This window comes from Portunus trituberculatus, chromosome 14 (assembly GCF_017591435.1).
Source record: "Portunus trituberculatus isolate SZX2019 chromosome 14, ASM1759143v1, whole genome shotgun sequence".
Lineage (NCBI taxonomy): Eukaryota > Metazoa > Arthropoda > Malacostraca > Decapoda > Portunidae > Portunus > Portunus trituberculatus.
Genome location: NC_059268.1, coordinates 21,219,645 through 21,241,386, shown reverse-complemented (window position 1 = coordinate 21,241,386; position 21,742 = coordinate 21,219,645). Strand labels below are relative to the sequence as shown.

The window sequence follows — 21,742 nt, the reverse complement described above, 5'->3', positions numbered from 1 at the left end:
CTGTAAGTTTTAGCGTCATAAGTGTATGCATTGCTTATTCATTTTGTGTATTTATCATTTACGTATCTATCTATCTATGTGGTCTGCCTTTTTTCCTTCCCATGGAGCTCGCTGTGGGTTTCCTCATCCACCGCTGCGCTCATCCGTTCACCCGTAAGGGGATGCACGCCGCCCCTTTAAATGTGGATTGGTCGCCGCTGGTGTGTGGCAGGAATACGTGTTTGTTTTCAATGTTTGACACTTTTTGGCTACATCAGTGTGGCCTTGACGCGCGGCTGGTCTCATTCATTTGTCTAACTTGCCGCCTCGGTGAGTCACGAAGCCTGATATTACTGAGGGAGTGTAGGGAGCTGCAGTATATTTGTGTTACAGATTGGGAATGTTGTATCGTATATATACTGTTCCACAACGGATACAGAATTTATACTGTGCTTTCAACTCCATAACATTCTGCGTCATGTGTTAATGCCCTCACTGTAACTATTCCATACGAGTATTTGAACACAAGCAGGTTTGTTCGAAGCATGTGGAGTAACGAACTAGTTCCCTTCCATTTCCCTCAGTGTTGCTGCAGTGTGTGGTGCTGCTGAACTGTGTGTCTGTGTGTCTGTGTTTGTGTGTGTGTGACTCCTCCTGTACTACATAGTCTCTGGTGGTGAGTACTTATTGAGTGTATCTAGTGTGTTGGGTATTAAGTGAGCATTGGGTGTGTTGGCCGTACGTGAGGTCAATGTTACCTCACTCACCTGTCGTGTTTCCCCACCTACGTGTCCGGACCCGACATCACCCTCCCGTACCTTCCATCCAGGTCCTATCAAGGTCATTAGTAGTTAGTTACCTTAATTGGGGTGGTTTTCTTTTTTTTCGTGCTGTTTTTGCTCCTGACAATTACTCTAACTTTGCCTGCGGGACGAGCAAAGTTAGCCTGGCGTCCTCCTAAATCCTGCATAATAACACTTTATCTTCGCTCTCGCCTCCCACGCGTCCTCTCCTTTTCTCTTCTTCTTCCTTTTTCTTCTTGTATTTTTCCAGTTAATGTCCTCTCTCCATTTTTTTTTCCCTTTCTGTCTTTACTTCTCACTCTAAGGTCCGTATTCAGAAACGCTTTCTCTCTCTCTCTCTCTCTCACCACGATTGTTTTCCAAGGCCACATAGATGACTAGCGGGGTTTTCAAGTGTGTTTCTCGAGTTACTAATGTGGAAAAACTCGTCAATCTGCCTCTAGAAACATAAAAACACTAAAAATCTCGTGTAAATTTAGATAAAGCCTTTTGAAATAGTGAAGGTGAATCAAGGAAGTGTTTGAGAATACGAACCTTTACTTTTTCCTCCTGAGTCGTTGTTTTGTCATCACTTCGCTTTCCTCCCCTGTCTCTCATCATGCCCTACCACATCCTACATTTTTTCCATCTTAGATAATTTCCTTCGCTTCCTATTTGCATATTTCCTTCATTCATTCCTTCATTGCGTTTTTCTCATCCTGTCTTACCACATCTTATCTTTTTCCTTTGCTTCTCACCTAATTTTCTTCTTATTTGCATATTTCCTTCTTTCATTTCCTTCTTCGCTTCCTCACTTCCACGTCTTCATTCCAGCCATTCGCTCTCTGCCTCCCAGGTGTCACTTCATAACCCGCCTGACGAAGACGTTGCCGCAGGAACCTTAGGGGGAGCGGAAAGGTTATTGTTGTTGCCTCTCCTCCTCCTCCTCCTCCTCCTCCTCCTCCTCCTCCTCCTCCTCCTCCTCCTCCTCGTATATTGATGATACCTCTTTCATTTTTATTGTTTTTTTTTATCATTTTCTGGATCTCATTATCTTGAGTTTGTGCTCTCTCTCTCTCTCTCTCTCTCTCTCTCTCTCTCTCTTGCTTCTGTTCTTTTTTGTCCATCTTCATTTTTGTTATTTTTTTTCCTTAACTGCAAAACTCTCAATTTTTATATTTTCTCTATTTTTTTCCGGTTTCGTACAATGACACTTTTATATTATTTTCTCACTTTCCCCGTCTTCGTACACAGCCACGTTTTATTTGGCATTTATTTATATATATATTTTTTTTCCTTCTCTTTCTTTTCTTGTTTCAATTTTGCTTCCTATGTTCATGTTCATGTTTATTCCCTTCTATTTTTTTTTCCTTGTTCTTGTATACACTTGGGTCATTTTTTTGCTCTTTTTCTGTTTTTCCATTGGTGTAGTTGAGAACACACACACACATAGATACATACATACATACATACATACATACATACATACATGCATACATAAATGGAAGCACTCTTTGTTCTTCAGTTTCATGTTTATTCTATTTCCAACGTATGCTCCATGACTGTTTTCTTCAGTAATTGTACGTATAACTAACTATGCACACACACACACACACACACACACACACACACACACGTTTTCTCTTTTTCTCTCTTTCCCTCGTTCTCTCTTTCCCTTGTTCTCTCTCTCTCTCTCTCTCTCTCTCTCTCTCTCTCTCTCTCTCTCTCTCTCTCTCGTGATCATTGCTTGTGAAAATAGAACCTTTTTTCTTTTCCTTCTTAAGTTTCTACGATATTTTTCTTGTTCCCTTTAATGTATTTCACGGAGAGGCAACTCATATCAAGTACCGTGAAATCGTCCATTGCAGGAGATACACGTTCCTTGTATGTTTCTCGCCGCAGTCGTACTAAATTTCCTTTACGACTTGCCGAAATTCCATCCTCAGTAAAAGTTTCCAGCTCCAGGTAACATTTATTGCCGTGTCAGGTATCGAGTTTAACACATTAACCAGTTGCTGCTTCTTTCGCCTTGACTTTTTTTAAACGAAGTGCGCTGTTTCCATCTTTTCTTGTCTGTCTTGTTGAGAGAGAGAGAGAGAGAGAGAGAGAGAGAGAGAGAGAGAGAGAGACAGACAGACAGACAGACAGACAGACAGACAGACAGACAGACAGACAGACAGACAGACAGAGACAGACAGACAGACAGACAGACAGACAGACAGACAGACAGACAGACAGACAGACAGAGAGAGAGAGAGAGAGAGAGAGAGAGAGAGATAGTACTACCCTCCACAAACTATGATGTAAAACAAGATCACGAGAGAAAATAACAAATTCTTCTGATGCATTTCAACGTTCATACATTTTCCACTTTTATCTTATTTTTGAACGAGCAATGAGACAGCAATGTTTCAGTATACGAGAGATGCAATAAGACCGTTAGCTGGATGTAATGCAAGCGTTAATTATCACATTTTTATTTCTATAGATGCTTCATGCACTTGATATTTTCAGTCGTATAAATATTAAGCAGCATTTTTATCAGTTACGAGGCAGAATATTTGAGCAAACCCTTCTGGCAACACTGGTACTCGTGGTGGATACTGTTGCCAGACTCTCTTTGGCGTGACGTGGTGCGTTGCTTGACTTGCTTCCTGTAGCCAATCTTTCGTTTGTATTTTCAAACACTTCTGTGCTTCACCTCTACTATTTCAAAAGCCTTTACTTAAGTTTACACGAGTTTTTAAAGGATTTTTACGTTTGTAGAGGCAGACTGACAAGACTTCTACATAACTAAGCGGAGAAACACTCTTGAAACCCGTCAATCCTCTTATTGGCCTTGGAAAAATAGTCATGGTGAGAGGTGAACGTTTTTTAATGTGTTTTCTATTGTTGTAGAGGCAGAGTGATAAGATTTCTGCATTATTAACTGAAGAAACTCACTCAGAACCCTGGTAATCATCGCTATGGCTTTCGAAAAGTCATGATGAGACAGATGAGCGTTTTTTAAGGGTGCACATGTTTTTACGGTTCTAGAAAGAGACCGACAAGATTTCTACATTATTAACTGAAGAAACACCTTTGAAAACCCCCTTAATCATCTCTGTGGCCTTGGAAAACAGTCGCGGTGAGAGAGCAAAGCGTCTCTAAATATGTAGTACGTTTTCCCCAATGTGTCACTTCGAGTGCTATGCTTTGTACATACATATATGTCTTCCGTGGACGTGTGTCGCTGCCTCATCTTCGCTTTCCTTCCTTTCCTTCTGGTGATGATGATGGTGACGCGTTTTTCTAATTTCCTCCTTTCCTGTTGCTTTCTTCCACTTTTCCGGATTCTGGGAAGGTGATGGCGTGTGGTGCTGGCTGCGGTACCATTTTCTTCACTTTCCTTAGCACCTGAAAGCCGGAGCAGAGCGGGGCAAGGCTACACTACCACCACTGCACGTTTCATTGTGAGATCTTTCCCGCATTGAATTACTTGATCCTTTACGACTGAAAGGAAAACTGCTCCCGGTAAACACGGCATGTGTATGTGAAGAATGCAAACAATGAAGTGAATGGAGAAAATCTGGCATGGAAATTTCTTCTCGGTATGAATATTGTACCGTATGTTGCCTCACTGATGTCTGCTTCAATTTTCACTCTTGTTCTTGTTAACCCTTTCAGTACTGGAACGCATTTTTATCATGAATTTGGATACAATTAGACTATTTTATTGACATTAGGCAGGATCTATAGAGGTAAGAAGATTAATGGCTACAGTCTTTACTATTTTAATCCCCATACGAGTTTCTGAAGCTGTATAAAATCCCCAAACAGTAACCCAAATGAATATGTAAACACGTCATGGTACTGAAAGGGTTAGTGTATCGCCTTTTTTGTTATTCTTCCTATTGCAAGACATGTTAGATAGACTTTTCTCGTTATTTTGTGTTCGTGCTTTCTTTACTCAAGTTGTTCCTTTTATATTGTTTTTACACGGAAATCTCATGAGTCAATCAACTTTTTTTGCGATTATTCATACTTTTCTTCCTCTCCTGTCCTCCTCCTCCCCTTTAGTGTGCTCCGTTCCTCCCTAACAACTGTAATTCCCTTTCACTTCACAGTCTTTTCCTTATCGTAAGCGGTCGCCTTCCCTTTCCTTACCTTTTACATATTCATGCGAGCTCACCTCCATCCTCCTTCCCTTTATATTTGCCCTTGATCTTGCTCTTTCAACGCTCTTTTCTCTCTCTCTCTCCGCTTTATATGTTTTCTTTCCCCTATTGCTACAAAATGTCCCAATGTTTTATTTTCCCCCTTTCAGCTTAGCTTTTTCTATTTGTATTTTTCCAGGCTCAGCTTCCCTTGTTGCCTTTTTCCTCTCTTTTATTTTCTAAACTGTCACTGCTCTCTCTCTCTCTCTCTCTCTCTCTCTCTCTCTCTCTCTCTCTCTCTCTCTCTCTCTCTCTCTCTCTCTCTCTCTCTCTCTCTCTCTAATTCTTCCTCTTATCTAGAATTCTCTCTCTTATTCTCTTCTTTCGTTCATTCTTGTCTTCTCTAAACGTCCTTACTTCCCTTTTCATCTCACACTACCTCCTTCTCCTCCTCCTCCTCTTGCTGCTCCTCCTCAATGTCTCCCACAGGTGGCATTTCAGAGAAGCACACTTTTTTGCAGCAAGTGTCCCTCTCTTCCTCCTTCCTTCCTTTCCTCCTTCCTTCCTTGCTTCATTCATTCTCTCCTCCCTCCCTCCCTCCCTCCCCACCGCTAAGCGAGAGCCACAGGTGAGCTACATACGTTTTAGTGGCTGACCCAAACACTGATACATACACGTGGACTCGCGGTGAAATAATAGTGGTTAGACTCTTCGCTCTGCATGGTCCTCTTCCCCCTGCCAGCCACTACTCGCTTCGCCCGCTTACTGTATCCCTCGTGTTCCTCCTCCTCCTTCTCTTCCTCCTCCTTCTCTTTCTTCTCCAGTGAAATTCAAAAACAATCCGTTCCAAGAAGTCCTCCGCTCCGTAACAAGATTTCCTCAATAGGTATTATTGACTCACCCTCGCTACTCAAACTGGTTCAGATTGCTTCTTGCTGATCCGCACGCCGCCGCCTCAGCACACTTCATGTATATTTATTTTCTTATTTTTCATCGCTAAACCACTAACATCAAATTAGCGAGGAGTAATATGATTCGTACACACACACACACACACACACACACACACACACACACACACTACTAGTGAAAGCCAATTCATTAAACAGTATTGACACGCGCACAGTGCCAGGCGCAGCACAAGTCACGCCTCGGCAGCCACGATGAGCCGAACCTCACGTGGCCAAGTAACCACAAAATTGTACCCTGAGAGTTAGGGTCCTATTTCCAAACACTTTTATGCTTCACCTCCACTATTTCAAAACGGTTTATGTAAATTTACACATATTTTTAAGGTTTTTACTGCTCTAGAGCCAGAAGGACAAGATTTCTACATAATAAACAGACGAAACCTATCTCTGTGGCCTATGAAAACGATGGTAATGAGATAGAAGAACATTTTTGAGATGTTTTAACGGTTCTAAAGGCAGATTGACCAGATTTCCATATTATTAACAGGAGAAACACACTTGAAAACCAGGTAATCATCTCTGTTGCCTTGAAAAATGGTCGTGGAGAGAGAGCAAAGCGATTCTAAACACGGACCTTATTGTATCGAAGGAAACCACAAGCGTATATAGGGAACGGTGAGTAGCTTAATTTTCATTGCAGGAAATTAGGAGTTACGAGATGTAAATATAAATAAGAGTGAAATGAATAGCAAACAGACCATTACTGCACAGAATACGTGTACCGTGAGGGAGTAAAGGTATTTTTAAATGTATAAACCTCGCGTGTCTATTTGCAAGGGAACGAATAAAAATTTCTCTCTCTCTCTCTCTGTCTCTCTCTCTCTCTCTCTCTCTCTCTCTCTCTCTCTCTCTCTCTCTCTCTCTCTCTCTCTCTCTCTCTCTCTCTCTCTCTCTCTCTCTCTCTCTCTCTCTCTCTCTCTCTCTCTCTCTCTCTCTGTGTCTCTGTCTCTCTCTCTCTCTCTCTCTCTCTCTCTCTCTCTCTCTCTCTCTCTCTCTCTCTCTCTCTCTCTCTCTCTCTCTCTCTCTCTCTCTCTCTCTCTCTCTCTCCCTCCTTTTAAAGCTGTAAAAGCAGATCTAGAAATGCTTTATTCGCACGTTTACATATATTGTAAAGAGGAATGTGAAGAGTAACGTTATGAGGGGAAGATTGGTAAATAAACATTCTTTTAATGCTATACTTTCTATTTGCATATTCAACTTTGAGGGAAAAGTAAAGAGGAAATTTGATTTTTTTCTGCCGAGGTTCTATGAAGTGAGTTTCTGATTCTGGTTCGCCCGAGCACACCTAAAGGAGAAAGCCCAGGCAATAGCACAGCGGGGATGAATAAATAGATAGATATAATTAAATGATAAGTGAGCTGGCCTGGAATGGCTCCTTTAGACTGTCAGAAGCTCCATGACTCACTGAACAAACATTGACCATTATTCACAAAACTTACCAGACTGAATACCTAATGTGTATGTATCATTTCTATGCGCAGATGCTATTTATTCAAGCAGTCGGATGTTTCTACCAGAGTGATTCTCTGTCCTCTGTTTCCCTTAATGTCGCTGATATCGGCTCAGTCTTGTGTCTATTAGTGCCTGTAAAGAGCTGCCTTGCGTGTGTGTAGCTTTGCATCACCCACACTTATTCCTTCCCTTCGTACGATGCCGTCCAACACCAATTATCTTACGTCTGGCGGCACAGGGAGAGAGGAGAGTTGGTTAAACGTAAAGTCTCATGGTATCGGACGCGCATCCCTTGTCTGCCTGAAATCCAATAAATGTGTAGCCGCGTGTGGCTGCTCTGGTCGCTGTGTGAAGGCGAGGGAGTAATAGGTGTAATGACAGCCCTTCCAGTAGAAATGAAGGGGACATTCACTTCATGGTGTCGAAAGAATGTGCCATAAAATACAGATACCTAAATTGTTCCATAAATGAAGACTGTAAAACGAAGCATGGTTCACTGAGACTGCAAAGACAGAAGCATGGGTAACTCAAGCTTCCCGCACTTAACTTCATAATTTGACGCACGTACATTACAGAAACCATGCAGAAGTGCCCCGTGTAGCGTGTGATGAGGTGTGGCGGGAAGGACAGGACTGTATTTCACTTGAATGCAGGAAAGGGAGGACGCGTCATGGAAACTTTGTCTCTAATTGAAATGAGAGGTTGGCATGCACACAATAAAGCTTGTTATAGAAGAACGAGGAGAGAATAATAATGAGGGGTGTGTGTGTGTGTGTGTGTGTGTGTGTGTGTGTGTGTGTGTGTGTGTGTGTGTGAGAGAGAGAGAGAGAGAGAGAGAGTTGGTTTTAGTTGCGTGGTGTGGTAACGACGACAATTGGGAATGTTGAGAAAAAGTGTTGAGTGACGGAAGGGGAAGGGAGAAGTGTCATACAGAACAATGCAAGGACGACAGGAATTGAAGGGAAAGAATAAGATAAAGGGAAAGCACAATATATGACTTAAGAATTGTAAAAAGAGCATGCACACACACACACACACACACACACACACACACACACACACACACACACACACACACACACACACACACACACACACGGGACTGACTTTTGAAAATAAGACGGACTCCCTCCCTCATCTGGCGTGACTGATGCACTTCTCCCCTTCGTCAGTGTTCTTGATTGCCGTGTTTCAGACAGTGTAGCGAGCAGGGCGCGCGCGCGCCCCCTTACTTCACAGTGAGTAATGGCGGCGGCGTGCACGGGAATGCCTTGCTCTGCGCCCTTTTACCAGTGCCCGCGGCGTCCACATTTTACTTGCAGAACATTGCTTGTCGTGACCAGGCCCTCGCTGCCTCCTATCTCTGTCCAACTTAAGGTGGGATTCACTCCCGGGCTTAGCAGTGCCGCCCCTGCCCCGCCATGCTCCGCGCTGCCCCGCGCCGCCGCCAATAAAGCAACAGGAATTACCACGGGAACAAAACAAACAAATGAATTAAGTAAATGGATTTATATCCAGTAGTTTTATATGGAATAATTCCTCATATTTTGATGATAAAATATAGATACCCATTACTCTCTCTCTCTCTCTCTCTCTCTCTCTCTCTCTCTCTCTCTCTCTCTCTCTCTCTCTCTCTCTCTCTCTCTCTCTCTCTCTCTCGCATCTCTCAACCTTTCCTGTCCTTCCTTCCTTGATCTACACACTTTCACTCCCTGCCCTGTGCCTTATCACAGCCTCCCATTCCCTCTGTCTCTCTCTTGTAACCTTTCCTTTCCTCCTCCCAAACCCTCCCATCCACTGTCTCCTGACCCTTGTCCTTCTCCCTCTCCCTTTCCGACCATTCCCGCCTCCCATTCAAAGCTCATCAGCCTACACATGCACGGCCAATTTGCTCTAACATTAGGTCGCTGCACTGTTTTCCTCTTCACCATCACCATCACTGCCACCAGTAACAACCAGCACGTGCGGCAGAGTAGGGCGCCATGTGCCTCTCTCCACTCCTGAACACTTGCACCTCTTGCTTTTTCCCCATCATATGCGTCACCTTCATTACTCTCGGTCGTCACTACTGCCAGCACCACCACCACCACCACCACCACTTTCTCCCCTCCTTGGCACTAACATTTTCTCTTCCCTTTCCTCTTTGCCTGGACTCCTCTGGTCTCACTTCTCGCCCTCCAGCCTCCCATTACAAGCTATTGCTCCCAACCCTCGCGTGCAAGCCGACTTCACGCCGCTTCCCTCGCCTGTCCACCTGTTCAGACTTGACCTTTGCTGATATTGCAAAAAAAAAAAAAAAAAAAAGAAAAAATTACGCTTATTGCAAGTATTTCTTTTTATTTTTGTTTGTGGTACTGCAGTGGTAGTATATGTGTGTTTGTGTGTGTGTGTGATGGGAGTGGTGGTATTGGTCGTGGTAGCAGCCCCAGCGGCAGTCGTTTAGGTAGTAGTGATGGTGGTGGTGGTCGTGGTAATGGACAACAAATTGGCAAGGACTCGACGCAAATCGGTGGGTGGCAAGTGTGGGAGGGCAAACGTTACTTTTAAGGACGTTCCTGTGGCGTACCTCCTCCCGTCGCTCGTGTGTGTGTGTGTGTGTGTGTGTGTGTGTTTCCGCTCGCAGCATGTAACCAAAACGAGGCACTCCATCTCTCTTAACAAAACAACGCAGGAAAGACGACGTTGTTTGGCTGGAGTGTATAACCTTCACACACACACGTACGTATGTACTTACTACAAACAAGCCAGACAGACAAGTTAGGCAAGCAGCGCCGCCTCTTTTCATCAGCCGCCTTGCAGTCTCTCAAGATCATTCTGAAGGCGCACTCCGTCATGTTCGGAAACTGCAGAGTTGCTATTCCTTATCGTCTGCACACGCTGAGAGAGAGAGAGAGAGAGAGAGAGAGAGAGAGAGAGAGAGAGAGAGAGAGAGAGAGAGATAAGCGCAATTGTTTAGAGAGGGGAAGGAAGGAGAGAGGGAGGGCTATAGAGAAGGGGGGAGAGGGAAAGCTAGCGAGGGAGGGAGGGAGAGGGATATCGAGGGAGGGGGAGATCGAGGGACGGGGTGAGAGAGAGAGAGAGAGAGAGAGAGAGAGAGAGAGAGAGAGAGAATGTACAGTTCACAAATTTATTTTCACACAGGAAATAAGTCATCCATGCGTTTTGTATCCCCTCGTCGCTGCCTTTGGGGCGGAGGCTTGGCTGGTACTGACGCAGATCACTCTTCTCTCCCATAAAGGTGTCAGGTCCACTAAAGAATAGGTATTGCAGGCTGTAGAAATGTAGATGCAGACCACGCGCCCCACACCCTCACGGCAGGTTCTGAGAGGACCTGTGGGAGACACTAAACCTTTGTTACTGTGCTTTTTTCTCCTTTTCCCAATATCACCTGGCGACAGCAGGCGTGTATGTGTGTTGTGTGTATGTGTGTTGGTCAGACTGTAACTTCTTCCGTTCCCGCAGGTGTCGTCTGGTGGCGCTGTTGGTGGTGATGCACTGCTACGATTCTTTGGGCGGCCAGGGGGAGGAAGTGAAGCACGACATGAGGGCGGGCGTGCTAGTATCCGGCAACAACTTGGTGCTTCAGATGGTGCGTCGAGTCTCCGCTGGGAACTGCACGTGTGCCGCCACCAACACCCTCACCACCACCGCCAGTAACAGTGTGGTGCTGGATATCAAATGTGAGTGTATTTCTGCTGCTGCTTCTTCCGTATGTGTGTGTGTGTGTGTGTGTGTTTCACTGTTTGATCGGCTGCATTCTCTGACGAGACAGCCAGACGTTACCCTACGGAACGAGCTCAGAGCTCATTATTTTCGATCTTCGGATTGGCCTCAGACCAGGCACACACCACACACCGGGACAACAAGGTCACAACTCCTCGATTTACATCCCGTACCTACTCACTGCTAGGTGATTCTTGTGTGTGTGTGTGTGTGTGTGTGTGTGTGTGTGTGTGTGTGTGTGTGTGTGTGTGTGTGCGCGTGCAGTTGGAAGAGCGAAAAAAAAAATGTTGAGGCGAGGGGAACAGAGACCAAAAGTTGTAAGAGTAGAAAGGAAGAGGAAGAGGAAATATAAGAGAGGAGGAGGAGGAGGAAGGCACAGACAGTAAAGGGATGAAAAGAGGGAGAGATCAAGGTAGGAAAGAAACGAGGGAATCAGGCAGGGAGTGTGAAGTGCGTCCAGGGAGGAAGGGAGGGGAAAGAAAGGTACACACACACATCGAGGAAAGAAATGAAACTGAGAGAAAAGTCAGGGAAGGAAAAAGTGTGTTGTAAATATCAAGAAAATAACAAGGGGAGAGGAAACTGTGGTGGCGAGCGATGGATCACAGAGAGGAAGTGAGGGACACACACACACACACACACACACACACACACACACACACACTCACACACACACACACACACACACACACACACACACACGTCAGATGATTACAAAAGTGAAATGATTAACAATCTCTCTCTCTCTCTCTCTCTCTCTCTCTCTCTCTCTCTCTCTCTCTCTCTCTCTCTCTCTCTCTCTCTCTCTCAGCTGGATGTGTGTGTGATGGGCGTGTGTGGTTGTGTGGGTGGGCTTGCATGAGATTAAAAGCAATTATCATCATCATTAACAGCAGCAAAGTGGTTGTAGTAATAGCGCTTGTTGTTGTTGTCACGATGGTGGTGGTGGTGGTGCTTGTGGTGGTGTCATCGTGCCACCACCACCACCATCACCATCACCACCACCACCATCATCAACAACATCACCAGCAGAAGTCACAAGGCAAAGCTGCGCCTGTCGTGGGTTCCCTTTGAGTACTGGCTGTGGTCAGTCGTCAGCTGTTCACGCACCAGCCTCCCTCTTGCACCCCCTTCGCGTCTTGCTGCCCTCGTGCGTGTGTCAAGAGGGAGTCAAACAAAATATTGGAGTAACATTCTAGTCGAGCGTCCCTGTGCTTATTTTTCCTTCCTTTTATCACCTGTTGCCGCTCAGTTGACTCAAGTCGTAATCTGAGTTTGGGCAAAGGCTTCGTCCTGTCAGGCACACGATTTGGGTTTCGACTCCGCGGTCGTTTTACACCAGATTCTTAAGCCTTGTGTAGAATATCCAGGTGAAGTAAAATAGCGGTGAAGAGTATCTGATGATGGAGCGTAGGTTGTCAGTACATGTTTAGCTCAGTGTTGGTTGTTGGTGGCTGTACAGGAAAGGTTGTACTCGCGAGTATATTATTCTTGGTCATCGTGAACCCTTTACAAGAACTTGTGTGCCTTGTGGTTGATGATTCTTGTGATGTGTGATGACTTGTTGCTCGTTTGTCATTTGGTAGAGTGGCAAGAATCTGGTCTATCTTACGCATTAGAGCTCGCGCACACACACACACACACACAGACACAAACACAATGGAAAAAGCTACGTTACTTCAGCAGGACTAGAAGAAAATGTTGTAGTTTGCTTTTTTCTATAACGGCAACAGATTGAAAAATAGATAATTTTTTTTTTTTTTCAAAACCATTGCAGGTTTCCTAATGGCCAGTTTCAGCTTTGGGATAAAAACATTACTATTGAGTTTGACAGACATTATGAGCTGTGGGTGTGTGTAATGTGCACCCCATCATCATAACCACGAGTGCACCAGCTGCCGTAAATACGCGACGCTCACTACACTATTTAGTAATGGCCACTAACGACGCAGCGCAACCACCCAAATGAGAATCACCAAGAGCTCCCGACCTGTTTAAATAATAATACTCCATTATAGTGGAGGAGAATGATAAGTTATTGCTGGTAACATTTGATACTTACTCGACATAAGAAAAAAAAGTTCGCATTACTTCTATTTAGTTCATGTATCAACTGTTAACCCCTTCATTACTATGATATGTTTTCGTATTTGTTTTGTTTACTGTCTGGCGATTATACACATCTTCAGAAACTTATGTGGCGCTTAAAACAGTGAAGGTTCTGTCCATTTATCTTTTGACTTCCATAGAAACTTTTTATTGTAAATAGATTCGTCTAATCATACCCAAACTCATAATAAAATGTATCCCAGTACTGAAGATTTTAAGCGTATTATGCCACACATCTTTTTATTCTCTACTATGGCTATCTGAAAACTACTCCACTCTGTCTCAGTTTCACCCATCTCTTGCTCTCTTATTTTAGTAATGATGCCTCGATTCCTTGACTGATGTGAACCCAACCTTGATGAGCAACTGACATTACTACATCACACAGGCCTTCTTTCCCACTAATGAGACCAACAAGAGTCCAAGACAAAAGGACCTCTGTTTGTTTCCTTCCTTAGACACTTTTCCATCTTATTACTTTCTACCTCCTCCTCCTTTGCAGTTCAGTTTCCTTGTGAGACATTTGTTGACTTTTCTTATTTTTTTTCTTGCAGGCTTCTGGACGTCTAGCAACACACAACGATCGCAGAGATACCAGTGTTAAGTGCAAGACAGGGAGGGAGGAAGACTGAGGATGCTACAATGTTGACTGCACAATTGGCGCAAGATTCAAGATTTCTATTTGTGAAAGGTGTAGGCAGTGTATATAATTTAACCATTGGATTGTATGTCATCACATTCATAGATTTCATGACTTGGTAGTGTGATCACCTTTGTGTACATCGTCATTTAACCCCTTGAGTACTATGGCACGTTTTCATATTTATTCTGCTTACTATATCGTGATTTTATACAGCTTCAGAAACTTATGTGGGGTGATTGAAATCATAAAGACTGTGGCCATTAATCTTCTCACCTCCATAGACTTACTGATGTCAATAAAATGAAATTGTACATAAATCTCAATTTTATGATGTGTCTCAGCACTGAAAGGAGTAATATCACCTATACGTTTATTTAGTTAGACGGAGTAACAATTTATGATTTTTAAATGTTAGTTTATGGATGTTTGTTATAAGAGATCTTGTACTGTGAAGGTTTGGATAAAGTTCTTAGCTTGGCCTTAGTTTATCACCATCATCTATTTCAGCTAGTCCTTGTCAGCCTGTTACATTTAGGTAATTTGTCATTGATTTACTGTACTGATGATGTTAATAATCCCTTTAGTACCAGGACGCGTTTTCATATTTATTCTGTTTTCTATTTGATGATTTTATACAGCTTCAGAAATTCATGCTGGGACTAAAAATAATAAAGACTAGCCATTAATCTTCTGATGTCCATAGATCTTCCGTAATGTTAATAAAACCGTTTAATCATACCCAAAACTCAAGGTAAAAGGCGTCCCACTACTGAAGGGGTCAAGCTGAGAATGTTTAGACTTAATATACAGCCACTTTGAAGTTAGTTTTATACCACAGATTTATTTGTAAAGGTATTTTATTCCGCTTATACTAACATCTCTATCTAATTTTTTCTTTATCCTCAACTGTGACACCCCTACCTCCACTCTCACAGACCTTCTTTTCTTCATCTTTCTCAGTGCTCCCGCCCACACCCACAATCTCGTCGCACCAAACGTTCCTTCTTTCCTACAGCTATCTCATCTTCAACTACTTCGTTACCCTTCCCCCTTCTTTCTCTCTCAGCCTCTCCTGCCTTTTCTCCTCCCTCTAAGAAGTCCTGCCCTACCATTTTCCACTCTACCACTTCATCTTTCGAAACCCTTGACCTGATGATGCTTATATCTCCCACACAGCCTCCCAGCCCTCTCCTCTTACTCTTTTATCTCCTTCTTCGAACTCACTCTTCCATACTTCCGCCGAGGCTCACCCTTTACCTACCAACTTACCCAACACTTCCCTTCTATTTCCGGTCTCCTTCTCCTTCATCTCTCCACTCCCCACTCCCTCCCCAATCCTCTGCGCCTTCTTCGTCTACGTCACCTTCCCCATCTGCTCCTCACCCTTTTTCAAGCGCTAACTCCCTACTCGCCTATCCTTTCCTTCGTGATATTCTAGTTGAAATTTTCCAAGACTTACTGTAATGAAGGTTGTTTTATAGTGCTTTAAATTGTCTTCTTGGCACATCATGCTTTTAACAAAAATTGTATCATGATGAAAGTTTGGAAAGCTTTTCTAAGTCGAAAAATGATGAAAAAATATTTCTAAATCGAAAATTGTGTAACTTTCAGGTAGAAAATTTTACTAAGTTGAAAGTTGTCCCTAGAGTTTCGAAAATTGTGTGTAACTTTCAGGTAGAAAATTTTACTAAGTTGAAAGTTGTCCCTAGAGTTTCGAAAATTGTGTAATTTTCAGCTAGAAAATAAATAAAAGTTGTCCGTAGATTTTTTCCATTGAGATTGTAAATTTTGTAAATTGTAATGCAAATTTTGTTCAATAAAAAAATCCCCTGAGACTCTTCTGCGTATTTTCAGCCTCAATATGCATCCAGTTTGTCTCCGGAGACTCTTCGAAGTATTTTCGACTTAGTACAGTTTTTAGAGCGCAAATTTGTTTGTTTTTCGCTTACTTTTTGGGTTTTTTGGCTTTTTTCGCTTATTTTTTTGCCTTTTTTGGCTTTTCTCCGCTTATTTTTTGGGTTATTTGGCTTTTTCTGCCCGTTTTCTTTTTCATTTTGGCTTTTTTTTATATTGCTTGTTTGCCTCCAGATTTTGAAAATAAAATTTTAATACGTCTTTTTTTCATTTAGAATTTACGATTTGCTTTTCCACCTTTTTTTTACTTTATCGTATGGTGTGTATTTATTTTTTTCCTTTTGTTTCTGAATGTTGTTAATCTTTGTTACCGTTGTTTCACTTCTTAAGGAAGGAGGGGTTCAGAATAACTGGAAATTTCATGGTAGGCTATGCGTTGTTTCTCTGGGTTAGGGCTAGTAACGCAAAATTTTATGGGAGCTGTGTATGATTTCCCTCTAGGTTAGATTTATAAGATAATCAATTAAGCCTGCTCTGGGTGTCTATAGATATTTACTACAATTTCTTTTAAAGTAAGTAAAACAGAAAAACAGTTTCGTAATTTATTAAATCATTTCATAATGTATTTACAAAGTCAGCACATTCACAGAGGTAGTACAAGACATGTATGCGTGACCGGCGAGGCTTCCTTCCTTCCCTCTCCCCTAGATGGCAGCAGGTTTTCGAACGACGACTAGAGGTGTGATGCAGGTCTGAAGCAAGGCAGAGGACAAGGGCGGCCACATGGTAAAAGTGGCCTCTTGAGCCTCAACTCCATTTTCTTAGGTTACTTGATTTTATGTTCTTCCCTCCCAGCAGCGATGCAGATAGCTGGCAGGACACGCTGGTCTGGTTCTCCCTTCCGTAGTGGTATTACCTGTAGCAAGTAAAGATATACTTAGCTTCTACACCTTAAGAACAGGCAGGCGTGCCCAGTCATGGGGTGTTACGATTAGCTGTAGTATCGCAACAAATACTATTGTCATTAGTCAGTCCTTAGTCATTAATCCTTAGTTCTTCAAAGGATTCCTAAGAACATTAGCTGTAGTAACAACTAGCTGTAGTCATGAGTGAAGTAGTCCCTCAAAGGACTCACAAGAACACTAACAAGTACAGCTTTACTATCGCTAACTGGAGGACTACGATACTGAGCGTTGGAAATCAAAACTAAAAAAATACAGGATACTAACCAAAGCTACCTTTAAAATCTTACTTTCACACTGTAGAGGGGACGTGAGAGACCTGATGCCTCACTCCTTTCCACTTCTCCATTCCGTCCTGTTTGCTGTAATGTAAAGACAAACTAAGCATCGACCTATAAGCATTTCTAATCTCTAAGCATTTTTAACAAGGTCTTAATTCAGTACATTACCAGTGTTTAGACTTGTACTTACGATGAGGTAGCATTACGAAGTGCTAAGGGTTAACTCTCATTCCGACACTTCCTGTCTTGCCGCCGTGGATACACAGGGATGCCCGTTGTAAACCTTCCATGTTCTTCCGGCAGCTGCGTCGCCGCACACAATGCTTCTATGTTCTTCCGGCAGCTCCGTCGCCGCACACAATGGTTCTATGGAGTGGATACGCAGGGAAGCCCGTTGTAAACCTTCCATGTTCTTCCGGCAGCTGCGTCGCCGCACACAATGGTTCTATGGAGTAAAAAATATGTTACAAATGTGACCACGTAAACCACCGCTACGAGAAATAAGAGCCTGAAATACACTACTATACATTTCAACGGTGGACAAACGGTGTACTTTGCAGACATCTAAACGAATCGTTGGAGGAGTATGATATTTCAACACTATCTTGAACATCCTTTCGTAATTTATGGTTAACATACCACAGTGCTATGTGTTGAGTTTACTCGTGAAAAATAAAGCCGACGAGTCATGTTGACGCATTCGAATGAAAGTGGAAGGCTGATGGTGTGAATAGGGGGTGAAGAGGGAAGCGGGAAAGAGGGTCATGCGATACTGGGGTAGAGAACGAGTGATCTGGGGGTTCTTCAGGGTGGTGGTGGAGGGGTTAGGCGAGTACCCCACACTCGTCCGATTCTGTATAACATCTTTAATATGACTGGATTAGGCGTAATATCACTCAGTAAACTCATAGCACTGTGGTATGTTAACCATAACTTACAAACGGATGTTCAAGGTAGTTGAAATATACTCATCCAACGATTCGTTTAGGAGATATATGCAAAAAACACCGTTTGTCCACCGCTTAAATGTATAGTAGATAGAAACGGACCTTTACCACAATGTGCAAGGATACCCTGTCCTGGTACACCTTAGCGTGAATTTACACAAGTTGTGAACAGCTGTTTCATTCATCACGGTTAAGTTCCGGTTTTAGTCTATAAACCCTATCTACACATGTTACTGAAGTCACCAAACGAAACACTGATGTTAAGTACATTTAAGAACCATAGGCTACGTTTAAGATTTTAGATATTACTTATCCTTTTCCCGGGTAACATTTCCTACCTTCCTCAATGCACGCCATGAACCCTCAATGCACGCCATGAACCTCAACGCACGCCATGAACCACTATCATAACGCCCAAAACTCACACGGACAGTAACAACATTGTCGTGTCACACATTCCCGAGCAAACAACAAAAATAGACCACACCAAGTTACCCAACACAACCACTGAATGAAACCAAACTCCGTTCCAAAAAGCACCTTGCCAACCAACACCAAATCCTGACGAACGCCCGGCACCGAAACACACGGGACCTACCAATAAAATAAAAAAAATCCCGTCAGGAAACACGTCTTACCTTCGCGCAGAGCTGAGCAGAAATGGCTTGACAAATTCCTCACTCCTTTCCACTTCACCACCACTTCCTCCTCCTCCTCCTCCTCCTCCTCCTCCCCTTGTTTGCTGTAAAGACTATATTAACAACTATAAACATCGTTCTTTAACCATTGTTAACTAGTCTAATTATAACAGATAGATGAATAGATAAATACATGAATAAATTAATGAATAAATAAATAAATAAATTATATATATATATATATATATATATATATATATATATATATATATATATATATATATATATATATATATATATATATATATATATATATATATATATATATATATATATATATATATATATATATATATATATATATATATATATATATATATATATATATATATATATATATATATATATATATATATATATATATATATATATATATATATATATATATATATATATATATATATATATATATATATATATATATATATATATATATATATATATATATATATATATATATATATATATATATATATATATATATATATATATATATATATATATATATATATATATATATATATATATATATATATATATATATATATATATATATATATATATATATATATATATATATATATATATATATATATATATATATATATATATATATATGTGATTAATTGGTTGTCTTTAATGTGGCTGTTAAGGGCGAGTGTGACGTTACCAGAGGTGTGTTAAAGAAGGGTCCGTAACATCGGGCAAATCTGAGCTAACTTGAACTATGCAACAGTCTGAGGAAGCTTTGGCCACCAACTATCTTCACTTTGGCTTATGTTCGCAAGTTTTAGTGACTTTGCTCATTACTTAGCCTGTATTCTGCCGGCCTGAGGCAAGGCACTGCTCCCCGTCCTCCTCACCACGGGCTGCCGCATCTACCATCTTATTATTCAGTCTTCTCATTCACAAGTTACATAAACACGACGATTTCTCTTTAATTCACTGATGCAGAAACAACCCTCACTTCCGTTATTCAAGCAGAAAAAATAGAAAATGACACTTTCACAGCATGCCTTGATAAATAAAAAAAACATAATACATACGTGTGTGTGTGTGTGTGTGTGTGTGTGTGTGTGTGTGTGTGTGTGTGTGTGTGTGTGTGTGTGCCTGACAATCTAATCTTAGCATCATCGATATACCGTGGACAGTCACATTCCTTGATAATCCGACTCAATAATCGATGGTGGAGGCCGCGCCTGTCTGCAGTTTATCGGCGCCTCCCCCACCTTCCCCCCTAACGCAGAGCCCGTCCATTCCCCATTCACAAACACACACATAATTTACTTTCCTGAGTTGCTTTCTACCACGTTCTTCACCTCCCTTCCTTCATGCCCAGGCGCTGACCCCTATTTTGATTCCAAGATCCATTCTGATCTTTGCATTAACCCTTCAATGATGGAACATCTTTTTACCTTGAGTTTCGATATTATTGGACGATTTAAATTACATTAGGAAGGGTCTATGGAGGTCAAAAGGTTAATGGTTCAAAGTCTTTACTATTCTAATCATCACCTAAGTTTCTGAAGCTGTATAGAAGCACCAAATATTAACAAGAATGAGTATGAAAACGTGGCATGGTACTGAAGTGGCTAAATCCTCATTATGGCAACCACTCACTAACCATCACCACCACCACCACCACCACTTCTACACACTCCATCATCACAGCTTCATCACCCACCCATCAATGACAGTTCTGAATGAGTAGCGTCACACTGGAAGCTATAACTGTCATATCCCTCACAGTGAGCCATCGCCATCAATCACGAACGTATCACCACCACGCCGTCGCCAAACACCAGCAGTCAGCAACAATAACATATATACGTCACGAACTGCACTAAATATTCATGCAGTCTCTCCACAAGGCGGCCGCGTAGTCATGAGTCTTAATGAACGCAGATGTCACTTGAGAAAGCAATAAAAGCTGGTTATGAATTGCTTTTTTTTCTGTTAAGGAATTGGTTTTATTTTTCGTGTTATCATGAAGCAGCAATGTCACTGTAATGAATGTCGGTCTTGAGTATCTGCCATTCCTGTAATGGTACGACTACTCTAGCTGACTTATTGACTGAATTCTTAACCACTGACATTGACGTCCGTAACCACAGGAGTTGTGTCTCGCTATGACACTACAACTTATTCATACTGCTATATCATATTGGTAAACTGAGACTTTGAAAATTGCACATTAACAATAAAATACTCATGTACAAAAGAACAACCTCCCCTACGCAACACACACACACACACACACACACACACACACACACACACACACACACACACACACACGCACACACAAAATTTGGAAGGAACCTTACATGCATTCATCAGCTGTTTCTCAAATGTGCCAATAAAACTAATGGTAAAATTATACGCCAGTCAAGCACACGTCTTCTCTGGGTGAATAGGTTCAATCCCTCTTACGTGCATAGTAATCCTGTAAAGTTAAGTTACTTCACACTGCATCTCACTCTATCCCTCACAGTGAGTACATAGTAAGTAATTTGGACCGCTGACGTGGGAGAATTTCGTCACGATATGCAGGGTCCTGAAGTGTGTGCCAGGTGTTGCTAATGGATTTATACTGTAACTCTGAAATATGTATACAAGTGAACCATTTGTCAGAAACTGATGCAATGTCGATGTGTCTGCATGAAGCTGGACAGGTATTGCTTGTGCTATGAAAACACGAGAGAGAGAGAGAGAGAGAGAGAGAGAGAGAGAGAGAGAGAGAGAGAGAGAGAGAGAGAGAGAGAGAGAGAGAGACTACTATTCCACATGACATATTCTTTAAAAAAATCTTTTATATTTCTCGTTAAGTTTGACATGAGTCATTACTTAGTCCTAAGAGGCTCTTGACCGTGACGGAGCAGGATAAGGGATGTATTGCATGGCCTTTATCATCCTTGACATGACCACGACAACCACCATCACCTCCACCACCACCACCACCACTACCACCACCACCACCTCTTCGACTTTTATTGTTGATTAATCTGGCAACATCAAATTTTCATATGCTTATCTGTCACGCTACTACAATCCCTTCTCTCTCTCTCTCTCTCTCTCTCTCTCTCTCTCTCTCTCTCTCTCTCTCTCTCTCGTAAAATCACATATAGACATATATTGAGTGAATAGAGAGAGAGAGAGAGAGAGAGAGAGAGAGAGAGAGAGAGAGAGAGAGAGAGAGAGAGAG

General features: G+C 42.1%; 2 long non-coding RNA genes across 9 annotated transcripts in view; one reads left to right on the top strand and one right to left on the bottom strand.

The window, feature by feature from the left end:
* Window positions 1–554: 554 nt before the first annotated feature.
* On the top strand, window positions 555–15,623 carry LOC123503833. The gene is made up of 3 exons (XR_006674620.1): window positions 555–655; window positions 10,783–11,000; window positions 13,707–15,623. It is a non-coding gene; the product is annotated as an uncharacterized LOC123503833 (long non-coding RNA).
* Window positions 15,624–16,238: 615 nt separating this feature from the next.
* The window catches only part of LOC123503393, a 68,195-nt gene continuing 62,691 nt past the window's right edge, over window positions 16,239–21,742 (bottom strand). For 6 of the 8 annotated variants that reach the window (XR_006674441.1, XR_006674446.1, XR_006674448.1 and 3 more), the window contains 3 exons: window positions 17,083–17,337; window positions 16,902–16,973; window positions 16,239–16,565 (listed from right to left, as the gene is read on the bottom strand). This is a non-coding gene — a long non-coding RNA (uncharacterized LOC123503393). Of the gene's footprint in view, window positions 16,566–16,901; window positions 16,974–17,082; window positions 17,338–18,177; window positions 18,202–18,477; window positions 18,582–21,742 lie in introns of those variants that run through there. The other 2 variants (XR_006674443.1, XR_006674447.1) reach the window with 2 other exon arrangements.